At 38.5% G+C, this 13,162-nt stretch overlaps 1 protein-coding gene and 1 non-coding gene across 4 annotated transcripts in view; both read right to left on the bottom strand.

Annotated features, from left to right (window-relative positions):
• Positions 1–13,162, bottom strand: part of LOC117224000 (prolyl 4-hydroxylase subunit alpha-1) — a 537,488-nt gene that overhangs the window by 202,735 nt on the left and 321,591 nt on the right. The gene's annotated exons all lie outside the window — the stretch shown is intronic.
• Positions 5,335–5,441, bottom strand: LOC117224011 (U6 spliceosomal RNA). The gene has a single exon (XR_004491086.1). It is a non-coding gene; the product is annotated as a U6 spliceosomal RNA (small nuclear RNA).

Below are 13,162 nucleotides of genomic sequence, written 5' to 3'. Positions count from 1 at the left end.
AAGCGCGAGAGCTTCCTTCCTTCGCGGACCGCTTTTTCCCCCCGAAACTCCGCTGTCCGAGTTCCCAGCATCCTCCGGTTCCGGGCATTTTAAGGAAAACGGTCAACCTTTTTTTGCGGAGGTGTTGAACGCCGAGGAGAGCGGGAGCACGGCCGGGATTAAACGCGGCGCGATTCAATTTGCACCCGATAATTTCCCGTATTCGAGACGGAGACGACGGCGGGTCTATGGAAACCGAAGGGAGCGAGAAACGAGGGGACGGGGGGAGGACGGGGGGTAAAAGGAGAGAGAAGTGGCGAGATGGCTCGGGGTTTAACCTACCGCGTTGCGATCCTCGCAAAACGCGGGGGAAAAAAAACGACACCTCTTCGTTCCACGGGGCGCGCGTTCCACGTACGAAGAAATTCCACTTGAAAATTACACGAGAAAGAGCCGGGAACGTTTAGAGCCCGGAACACCGGGCCGGAGAGCACTCGAATCGAGGGGAAAAAAGGCGACGGAGAAGCTGCGTGGGCGGCGTGGGGCCGCGTGGAACCCGATGCAACGCGGATGCAACGCGGCCATTTTCGATCCGACGCGCTGCCGATTAGATCGCAAATTTCGGTGCGTCGAGGTCCCGACCGCGAAACTCATTTTATTTCATTTCATTCCGTTCGTTTAGCATGGACGGGCCAAATGTGCCTTTTTAATTATATATAATATATAATATTATAATATTATATGTTATTTTTAATATTATTATATATATTATATTATTGTTATTATTATATATATATTATTATATATATTATATTATTATTATTATTATTATTATATTTATTATTATATTATTATGTATAATATTATAATAATAATTGAATAATAATAATACTGAATAGGTAGTACGAAGTACATGTGATAATACGAAATATGCAAAATATATGCGAAATTAATTTAATCAATTTAATGGGCGCTGGAGCTTTTTCTTTAAACGTTTCGACAACCTAGAGATAAATGAAGACTTGATTATTTCATATAGAATTAACGGTGCAATTGATCTTAACACTATGTTACTTACGGCAAATGTTACAATAACACTTGTTCAAAAAACAGAATAAATGTCTTATTGTTACTTTTATAAACTAATATAACACAGTTGTTTTCTTGTGCTCCGTAAATCTAGTGTTAATTATCTAAATACGAAAGATAGTTACTTCGTTAAGCAAAAATAAATTCTTGTCGTAGGATCTTGTTATTCTTGTAAAACAACACGAGTTAGTAACTTCTATAGTTCAGATAATTTTGCTAGATTCTGACGAAAATAATCAAAAACGCATCGTCGAATCCCAAATAAAATAAAATATCCACGGGATGAAAAATTCGTCGATTCTTCTGTTCCAGATAAAATGTTCGGACCACCTAAACAACGGACCATAGAAGTCGCTAAAAACGAAGCAGTACTCTAACTAAAATCTGGGGACAAAAAGTACATTTCCTGGCAATGGAAAAATTTGGAAAACGGAACATCGTTCCTCGATCGCACCGCCGACAAGCGAAGATCGATCAACGAAATTCCTAAACAAAAGACAGGCAGCGGCTAGCCGAAAGTGCACACGAGACCGGAACGCAGATCGGCCAGAAAAAGGGTGGAGAAGGCAAGGGAAAACAAAGAGGGACGAGAAGCGCTACCAAAAAGCCGGAAGATGACTGCAGAAATCCACAGCGACCGCCATAAAAAGGGGGCGTCGCAGTGGATGTAGCAGCGACGGGATGAAGCAGGAGCGACGTGCAAGAGCAGAGACCACGGAGAGAGAGAGCGAGAGAGAGAGAGAGAGAGAGAGAGAGGATCTGTGAACGGGAGAGGGAAAGGGAGAGAAGGAGAGACAGAGAGACGAACGTGGAAGAGCAGCGGAAAAGTCACGTAGGCCGCTTTGGTCCGACGATGATGACGGAGGCCAGGCCGCTGTTGCTGCTCTTGCAGTCGTCGAGACATCGAATTATCGCAAAGTTTCCGACAGGGGCGGAATACGAATGAATCGGGGCGGGTTCCAGAGGAGAAGCGGCGAGAAGCGACGCGAGGAGACGCGAGCAGACGCGACAAGAGGATATCGGCTGTTAGACCCGGCGAGAACGTCTGGGCAAGGTCGCGCGTTCTTCAACGTCCGAGCACACAACTCGCCGACTCCTCTAATGGACTCCGCGGACGTTGCTTTTCTTCGGATCCTCTTTATTTCGGCTTATCCGGCACAGCAAGAAGCCAACCGCTCGACGTTTCACGGATCGACAATCTGTTCGAGATAAGTGGCGGCAATCTGCATTTCATCGGAACGAACCACGCCTCCCGAAGACTTCCACTGTGGAAGACTTCCGCCTTTTCTCCTTCTTCTCTTCTTCTTCTGCTTGTTCTTAGTCCGGCGCTCCGGTCTCCCAGAAGTTTCGATTTATTCGCCGAAATTACCGGTACGGTCCACGGCCACTCCGAAGGCCATTTTCCAGCTTTTCCCTCTGACCCCCTTTTCTTTCGGCCAGAGAAATTCTTCCGTCGACTCCGGCCATTGTTTCGGTCTGCACCCACGTTACGAGTAATCGCTGCTACCAACCTTCTACTTAGCTAGGCTTCGCTGCACGCTTCCCGAGAAAATTGCAACCGTTTTCGCTGCGCTTTCTTCGCAGTCTTCCACTGTTTTATATGCTAATTCCTGCAAGCTTCTTAGCCCGGTGCATCCACTGCTGCATGGTTGATCGTGGGTCTGCGAGGACCCACGGGAGGTTTCTTGTTCGAACACCTTGGCGACGTTTCCGACACTCGGGACGACCTTATGGACGATTTATTTATTTATTGTTTCGCGTTTTGTTACGGGCAAAAGGCATGTATGTTAATCGTGCATGAATATGTATATTTATAATATATTATATATATATTATATATTATATTTATATTATATTATATTATATTATATTATATTATATTATATTATATTATATTATATTATATTATATTATATTATATTATATTATATTATATTATATTATATTATATTATATTATATTATATTATATTATATTATATTATATTATATTATATTATATTATATTATATTATATTATATTATATTATATTATATTATATTATATTATATTATATTATATTATATTATATTATATTATATTATATTATATTATATTATATTATATTATATTATATTATATTATATTATATATTATATTATATATGTAATTAAAATGACAATGCATAGTTGTATTAGATTTTTAATTATTTACAATGTTACTGCCTCGTTTTTCCTTAAACAATTATTTTCAACAGAATACTCTACAGAGCACTGAAAACACACAGTTTTTCAAGATAGGATTAGAAGAACTTTCACGAATAAAATAATAACAATAATAATAATAAAAATAATAATTTATCGATGTCAACGAGAGAAACCTTTTATTACATAACGTTCTGTAAAAAATAAGGTATAAAAAGAATATATAGAAGAAATAAATAAAGAAATGATTCCCTATTTTTTGTGAAGCCAATATCAAGGCTTGCTCGTTTTTTAAAAGAATGTCACCAAAGAAAAATACACAAAATGCGACGTAAGTACAAATACTATAATCTGAACGACGTTCGTACAATACTAGTAATAATATAATAATGTTGTATATTGTTAATAACCTCGTAAGCGCTATTCCATAGCGCAGTAAAAAAGGAAACAAAGAAATGATAAAAAGAAGAAAAAAGAAAGAACTAATATGATATGTTAAATATACAACGAACGTAAGAGAGGATTTCTCGCAGCGAGAGAGCACTTGAAAAAGAGGAACGACCTCTCTGCAAAAGAATTCCAAGAAGACAGCGATGACTCGAACGGTCAAGAATCTCGAACGACTGACCAACGAAACTTTCATTTTAGGCAACGGGGAATCGGAATCGGCGATTACAACCGAAATTTACATTTACGTTCTACGTAATATTCGTGGACGTAACGTTCAAAATTCTGCTCGAAATTACGGTGGGGAGGGCGGAGGGGCTTTCGTTCGCGTACAAGCCACGTTCCCTATTAGCAAAACACAGCTCCGCCAGCATCGAAAGTAGCTTCATCAGGGTCGATCGTAGACGCGCTTAAACATGGTCTTTGAGCGACGCCTACGTTCGCTGCTCCGTTTCGTCGATCGCTCGATAAAATATTCCCCCGCGATCCGACGATCGAAAGGTCGGGATTTTTTTAACGATCCTCGAGACGTTTCGTAACTTGTTGCGTGCCGGTGCTTCGAATCGTGGACGGTGCGCGTCTTCTTTCTCTTCTCCTTCTTCTCTCTCGAAACCGGGCACAAACTTTCCTCAAGACGTCGTACGTTTTCTAATACATCTGCCTCGCGAGGCCTTAAACCTGTTTACGAGCACCGCGATCGGGTGCCCACAAACACGCCGACATCACGGGCGACAGATTTAAACGAAGAGACATTTCATGAATAAGACATTTCATGGCCACGACGTTGGGAAGACGCGTCGATCGGATGCTATTTTCTGTGACGGTTTCCTGCTTCTTCTCTCGAGTTCAGGCGATTTCAGTGACACTTACGAATTAATTAACCAGTTAGCTTGTTTGACGAGTATACTCGTCATGGAGAAGTGGCAGTATTTTTTGTCACAACGAGTATACTAGTCGCGCGTAAATAGCAGTGGACATTGGTTATTTAAATTGTAATTTTAGCGAAAACGAAAACATATTCTGAAATTTCGAGATGTTCAGAATATTTTTAGGCCGATCCTACGCGAAGATGTTTACGTTGTTATAAAAATAAGATTATAAAAGAACCGCGATATTGGTGTTCGACGTGCAAAGTGTCATTATGCATTGTTCCTTGCTTTGCTGAATCTCTGCAGCAGCAATTTGAATTTTTAACTTTTACAAGTATTCGATTTTTCCTGCGTTTTTCGTTCATTATGTATGCAGTATATGTTAATATTGAGCGAATAAGTAAATATTAATAATAAAATTGTTAATTTTATAAAATAAAACCGTCTCTTCGATCCAATATTTTAATAGCGACTATGAAAAGGAGGCGCTAATAATATATATAATATTATATATAATATATATATATATATAATATATAATTATAATATATATATAATATATATATATATAATATATAATATATAATTATATATAATATAATATTATACATCATAATTATATACATATAAAGAATTCAATCTAAGTAGAAAAACATTACATTTAAAAAATACTATCCTCAAATATAAACACACTTGGATAAATTGATTATATTATATATATATATTTTGAAGAAACATAATTTTTTCATAAACCGAAAGAAATTGCAAAAAATGTGGAACGCTTCACGATTTTGCGTGTCATCCTTGCGCAGGGGCCATGCTAATCTTCTCTGTATCGTTCCAATTTTAGTATATGTACTGCCGAAGCAAGTACGACTGATGATCGTTGCCAGGTGCTTATATACTAATCGAACGTCGTGCAAGCACTAGCGAGAAAGTGTACTAGTGCCGCCACCTAGCGGCGCATTAAAACCTAAAGGACTTACGAAGCAAGGAAACTTTGGAAATGAGCGTAACGTGAATAAATAAATTAATTTGCCACAAAGATCTTGAAATACATATGTAATGTATGAAATTTATGAAATTATATGTAATTTATTCTCTTGAGAAATAAGAAGACAGTGTAACATATTTCTACGTAACCTGAAACAAAATTACAAACTTCTTTCTTTTATCAACATAAATATCTTTACTTTTTCATCAACATAAATATATTGGATAAAACCTCGATTATCCGGTTCTCCAATTTCAGAATCCTCTTTCGCTCAAGTACATTTCAAATACAAAACGATGTACCCGCGCAAATCGCTAAAAATAAAATCCGGCACTGTAGCTAACAAGGGATGATCCCCGACCCGGAAATTCAAAAAATTCTAAAACTTTCGAGATATGTAGAGCATATGTAGATATGTATCGCGTAATCTTCGTATCTTTCGCAAATTCAAGTTGAAGGGTAAAAATCAACCCCCAAATATTCGGCTACTTTTTATTGCTGTGATTCGCAATATGTACCGGATAGAGAAAAAGTGCTCAAACAAAAGTTACTTCTTTCGTCCAAACCTATCACGTGGTATGCGATTTGTTAAACGTTTTAACAACTGAAAAATGTTATAAAATTGTATCAAATATTTTTGGCGCCTTCAGCACGTTTCGACTAAACTGATGAATTTTTCATAGTTTCAGTGATTTATAGTTTCGTCGCAGCCAGCTGATTAAAACATTCGACAACCACTTCTTAAATTGAGATTTAAATTGAGACCTTGAATATAAGTTCAGTTACAACTACGAGATATCTCGCGATATTCTCGTTTACGTTCTGCTCGATTGTTACTGTATATTCGTATAACAAAACGGTTTCATCCCGTTAATCGAGTCCCAAAATAAGCCGATACAGTGCAAAAATACGAAGTAAACGTTTCACCGTTTGCTCGGGTGCAAGAAATCCGCCGCTTCGATTTCCATGGGATAACCTGGAATATAATGGAAAGCTGCAAGATGGACGGCGCGCAATCGCGAGTCAACAGTTAAACATTGACAGAGAAACAACGCTGGAAGGCGAGAGGAGAAACGGAGCTCCGATGTAATGGTTCCGTTGAATTTACTCGTCTCGCGAGCGTTCCCCGCTTTTTTTTTCTTCGATGAATTTTGAGCATCGCCGGCCCCGGCGGCCCGTGTCGAACGTAAATTCTTCGTTAGCAGGACGGTGCTCGCGGGGCTTTAAATCATCTGTTTTACCGAACGATAAAACAGAGGCGCGAAGGTGAAAAATCATGGGACGCGGAGGACCGGTAGGAGCGGACCCGAGGCGGAAACAGCCAGGAGAGGAAGAAGGGCAGAGGCGAGAGGAAGTTGCGCGTACGATGGACGATTGGATTAATTTATCGCGTGGAAACGTTATCTAGATCCCTTCTAGCGAGCAACGTGGCCCGGAGCTGGGCCCCTTGATGCTGTTTCCAACTGTTCCATTCGGTTGTCACGTTGTTTCGATGCGCATACCTACGTGATACGATTCGAATCACGCTCGAAGAAGACGCGATTCGATTTATTCGAGAATCGTCCGACTGCCTCGAGCCGTGTTACGCGATTCTCGCTGTCCCGTCATCTCTAACGGGTGTTCCCGATATTCAACATTTCGCTTATATCGTGCTGCTTCGTTCAAACAACGAGCGTACATTCGTTCGGATTTTCAACGATTTTTATTACGATACATCCAACGAATACATTTTGGTGAAATAAATTTATCTGTTTCATGGACGATCTTTGACTATTTTTATCATAATGTATTTTTATTATAATATATACGATGAATGTACGCCAGTGAAACAGATTCATCTGTTTCGTTCGCGAGTTCTGTTAATTAGCGATTTTTATTGTAATATATGAAACGAATACATTCGAGTGAAACAATTTTTATTTGCTTCGTTGACGATTTTTGACAGTCGGCGATTTTTATTATAATATATACGATGAATGTACGTCAGTGAAATAGATTCATCTGTTTCGTTCGCGAGTTCTGTTAATTAGCGATTTTTATTGTAATATATCGAACGAATGCATCCGAATGAAACAATTTTTATTTGTTTCACTGGCAATTTTTGACAGTCGGCGATTTTTATTATAATATATTCGATGAATGCATTTCCATTGAAACATATTAATCTGCCCCATTGGCGATTTTTATTGTAATGTATTCAACGAATATACAACGCATATTCAATGAAATATTTGTTTTATCGACGATTTTTGACAGTCGGCGATTTTTATTGTAATATATCCAATAAATGTGTTCCAATAAAACAAATTTTATCTGTTTCATGAGCGATTCTTCGCAATTAACGATTTTTAATACAATGGATCGTCCGGAAAGTTCGTTCCGAAAGATCTTTTATTATGGATTCAATGAAACGAACGCAACGAACAACCTAATAAACTGCTTTCAAACAAACGATGTAGTATTATACTAAATCCGGCTAGTTACCGCGGATTCCTAATTGGAGCATTCGGAAGTTCGGCAGAGCACGATCGGTCGAATCTTTTCTTGTAACAAACGCGATTTGAATAGACGCGAATGTAAAAAGTAATTCGGTTTTCCGTTTATATACCCGGCTCCAATAGAATTTATTCAGACCGCATCAATATTTCAGCGATGATAATGGTCCGCCGGTACCCATAATAAGTCTTCAATATGTGTAGAATTCGATCCCACGCTTTATCTACGTCTGCATCGCGCACAATGCCGAATTATACCCATGGAAAACGTTTGAAGATTAATTTAACAAACGCTCGCGCGTATTATTCGCCTGTTTTCAGTCGAAATATTGTTCGGTCCATCCTATGTTATCTTTCTTCATCAACGTGCACATCAAACAATTTGAATAAATAAATATATCGGGCATAACGTTCGGCGTATTATCGGAAGATTAGGGTTGGAAAAGAATAGATTTTTCAAACAACAAGTAGACTATATATATATATATAAATACTTTTATCTTCTCGGTTAATACGGAATTTGACAAACAAACTCTTCTCTTAAATAATAGTTACATGAGGATATTACGTTAATATTATTTATTAACTAATAAAATAATATTAGAATAATATTATTTACTAATAAAATAATATTAGAATAATATTATTTACTAATAATTATATACTAATAAAATAATATTAGAATAATATTATTTACTAATAATTATATACTAATAAAATAATATTAGAATAATATTATTTACTAATAATTATATACTAGTAAAATAATATTAGAATAATATTATTTATTAATAATTATATACTAATAAAATAATATTAGAATAATATTATTTATTAATTAATAAATATATTTGAAATGCTGTTTCTACATGTAACTGCTACTTCAAAGAAGAAATTTGGCGAACAAACTTTTGTTGTTCTGTATTACATGAGAAGATGAAAATATTTATAGTCTAATAATTATTTCTATAATTTATTTTTACAAAACCCTGCAAACGATTCGAACCGGCCAATTTTAATTCGAGCAATTCGAACGGGACTGCGTGACTTCGAGTCACTAGGGCCGATAAAGGGTCGAGTCTTGAGCCCACCAGCTCCGATAATCCGCAATAAAATCCGAGGGCAAGGCCACTCGATTCATTCCGATTCTTCCCGATTCACGTTGGATCGGGACTTCGAAGAAATTCCCTGGAACTCGCTCGCGAATTCAACGTCCGCGCGTCTCGGGTCACTCTCTCATAGCTCCAGATGCTTTTTCCTTCCACCTTGTTTCTTTTTTCTTTCTTTCTCTCTCTCTCTCTCTCTCTTTCTTTCTCTCTCCCTCTCTCTCTTTCTTTCTTTCTTTCTCTCTCTCTCTTCTCTCTATTTCTTTCTTTCTTTCTTTCTCTCTCTCTCTCTCTCTCTCTTCTCTCTCTTTCTTTCTTTCTCTCTCTCTCTCTCTCTCTCTCTCTCTCTCTCTCTCTTTCTTTCTCTCTTGCTATCGGGTTTTTCTATAGCGCTGCCCCGGTTTCGTTCCGACATCGCGATATTTCAATGGAACCGGGACGACGCGGGGGCGGACGCCGCTGGAAGCCGTGTTATCGTAATCTGCTTTCCGAACGTATCGCCGACGCGTTTGTCGACGGCATAAAGTAATCGTTCCAGCAGTTTCCAGTCACGTCGGCTGGGCCGGACCAGCCGTCGACTCGAGTCCACAAAATTCTATCTCGTCGGAGGTCTCAGTAATTGCATTAATCTTGGCGATCTCGTCGCGCGTTCCCGATGCGCAGAAATTTGATTTCTGGCGCACCATTAGATCTCGATCGAGATTTCCGATCGAATTCCTGGTTAGAGACTTAATTTTCTGTCTAGGGAATCTTTTTTGGGATACGAGTTCGAGTAAAAGATATATGATGCATTCGGTATCATACGAAGGAGAGGCCCTCGTGGTTGAAAGTGACCGTTAATAGAATTTAGGTTGCTGCTGTTTTAATACGTTCTGCCGAAAACATGATTGGTACATGAATTGTGAAGCTGAAAATACTGTGAAAATTGAGAGCCTTATTCGAGAAATTCGTGACAGGTTTTGTAAAAAACTTTTGAAAAACTTGTGACAATTTTTGTGAAAATGATGCTTGGTACTTGAATTATAAAGCTGAAAAGAAATTAGGTTAAATTAACACTTAGATTAAATAAATACTTGATAAAGATGTGTCCATTTCTGTAATAAATAATATGCTTGCTTGGATCGTCAAGTTGCAAAGAAATTAAAGAAATGTCATTTAGGAAAGCCATGTCAATTTTTGTCAAAAGGATTCTTGCTACTCGAATAACAAAGCTACAAAGAAATTGAGAACGTTATTCCAGAAATTCATGTCAATTTTTATAAAAGATATGGTTGCTTGGATCGTTAAGTTGCAAAGAAATTAAATAAATGTTATTTGAGAAAGCCATATTAATTTTTGTGAAAACGATGCTTGTTACTCGAATCATAAAGCTACAAAGAAATCGAGAATATCATTCGAGAAATTCAAGCCAATTTTTATTAAAAAATATGGTTGTTTGAATCGTCAAGTTGCAAAGAAATTAAAAAAGTCAAGGAATATCATTTGAGAAATTCATGCCAATCTTTACAAAAAATATGCAAAGAAATTGTCTGAGAAACACTTCTATTTCTCTAAATCAGTGACTAATTATTAGAACATCTTCTGGTAAGTTTGAACGCAGCGATAATTTTGGTCGGAAGGCGACGATTGAAACGAGCATTAGGATAATTCAGAAAGACGCCCGGAAAGTCCCCGGTGGAAGATCCAACACCCCGATTGCCGTCAATGGAACCACCAGGTCCGCTTTGGGACTCGGATCCGTCGTGCATTCTGGTTGCGCCGGGTAGATCGAGATACCGATAGCAGGGAACAGGGTCCATTCTGTGGCCGTTCTGCGGATGCACTTCTTTGGAGCCCTGGGAAATTTGTGGTCCGATAGGCGCGATGCGCGGTCTTGATAACGGAGTTGATCTAACGCTTTATTAAGCCATCTTTGACGATGGAAAAGCCGTCTTACGACAAATTCTGTACTCTGTTATCGCTTCATCCGTGCGGCGACATTTTTAAAGAATTTATAGACTCGCAGATCTTGCGCTAATAAAACCTTCCAAGAAATTATAGACTGGCAGACTTCGCTGCGACAAAATATTCGAAGAACGCGTACACTGGCAGATTTAACTGCGACGACACTTCTCTTTAGATTGTTGTTATAATGAAGGCTGTTGGCGGAACACGTTGCTGATGAATTTGTTAGTTCTACAAACGTGGAACTGAGCGGCTTAAAATTATCCTCGTTAAAAGTTTGAATACACGAGTACTACCATGTAATCTCTTCGCTGTAAGTCTTCGTGCATTTTGCAGCTCACTTCGTTCTGTCTGCCTGCTCAGAAAATATTTTCAGAACATCTCCGTTGTTTCACGTTTCATCCAAATAACAATCGTGAGCAACGGTCCTTCTTTTAACCAAGAGTAACACAATCCTTTTGATCAAAAGTAACAATGCTTCTTTTAATCAAGATTTGCGATCCTTCTTTTAACACTTTATCGACCGCTAGCCTATTTATCGGCTTTTCGATTGCCAATGTTTATCGATGCTAGCCTATTAATCGGCTTTTCGATTGCCAATGCTTATCGACCGATAGCCTATTAATCGACTTTTAGCTATCGACGGTTTTCGCTTCTTTACTGTTTTGTTAGTAGCTGACCTCCTGTATGCTGACCTCCCCATATCCTTATGAATTATAATTATAATAATAATTATTATTTATTATTATTTTTAAAGGAATAAGCACAACACAATGAATAGCGAAAATTTAGCCGGTACTGGGAGCAAATGCGCGCGCGACTAAGCCAGTCCTTACTGAGTGGCAGCCTCAACCACGACCGGACGATAAAGTGTTAAGATTATATTCCGAAGGGACTTTTATCTAAAACTGTACCGAATGTCTTACGATTTATAATGTTTATGATTAGTGTGGCATCTCTGCGGATTTATATGCAAAATAACATTTGTCCGCATTAATTGCAAATTACTCGAGATGCATAGACATTTACGTTTGTTCTTGATCGTTTGAACAGTACGCTCTATTTACAGTAAATTCTCCTTAATTTTCCTTCATCTTGTAAACAAAAATGAACAATTTTTATCTCGTTTTTAATCATTTCACTAAGTTTTTATTTTAAATTCTCCATTTTTGTTTACAAGCTGAAGGAAAATTGGGGGGAATTTACTGTATCTCCGATATCAAAATATACGAATACGATGTTTTCTTAAAATTCCGTTTTTAAATAGCACTGCAAACGTAAAAGTTACATCCGCCCTACAATTATCGCCGTATTCACGCGATCTTGGTCTCCGAATGCGGTTCGATAAGACGGGGAATTTTTTTTTCGCGAGATCACGTCGCGGATCCGAGTTTTACGGCCTCGGGCAAAAAAAATTTGTTCGTTACGACGGCTCGAGGAGGCACGGAGTAAATAATCAAGGATCAATTCCGGCCATAGTAAACTTCCCGAGGGATAAGGGTTTTGGGAGCGTCGAGATCAGCTTCGAGAATGGATTTACGGTGCAGGAAGGGATCCTCGCGCAGGATGCAGTTGGTGCGTTCTCCAGGATCGCTCGACTCCTCTGACGAACAGCGGTCCGCGCTCGATCCTGACCGAGGATTACCTCGAGACCTCGGTGTCCTTCGGCTAGTACCACGGGCTTAGGGGCTAGAAAGGTTCGATGCTAAGCTCCGTTCATTCGTCCGATTTCTTTCACGAGAACCGGCTCGTTATTACCGCACTTTCGACTTTATTCCGCGCGGAACGTCGAAACCAAATCCTCGGCCAAATGAAATTCTTTCTCGAATTTGCTGCGCTCTTCTAAATTGCCTCGTAAAAATAACAAGCGTTGCTGTATGTTTATTCGGATTGTTAGCTATTCGAAGCGTGATATACATATGTATTTTTTTATTTTATTTATTTAATGACGCATCTGCTTAATAGCAATTAACGTTCACTTGTGGGATAACATTTACAAATGTTACATGTAGTGTAGTATACAGTAGTTTTGCGTTACATTTTACATTATTTTCTT

The sequence above is a fragment of the Megalopta genalis genome, chromosome 5, assembly GCF_051020955.1.
Source record: "Megalopta genalis isolate 19385.01 chromosome 5, iyMegGena1_principal, whole genome shotgun sequence".
Lineage (NCBI taxonomy): Eukaryota > Metazoa > Arthropoda > Insecta > Hymenoptera > Halictidae > Megalopta > Megalopta genalis.
Note: the sequence above shows the minus strand (reverse complement) of the source record. Positions and strands in the feature narration are given on the sequence as shown.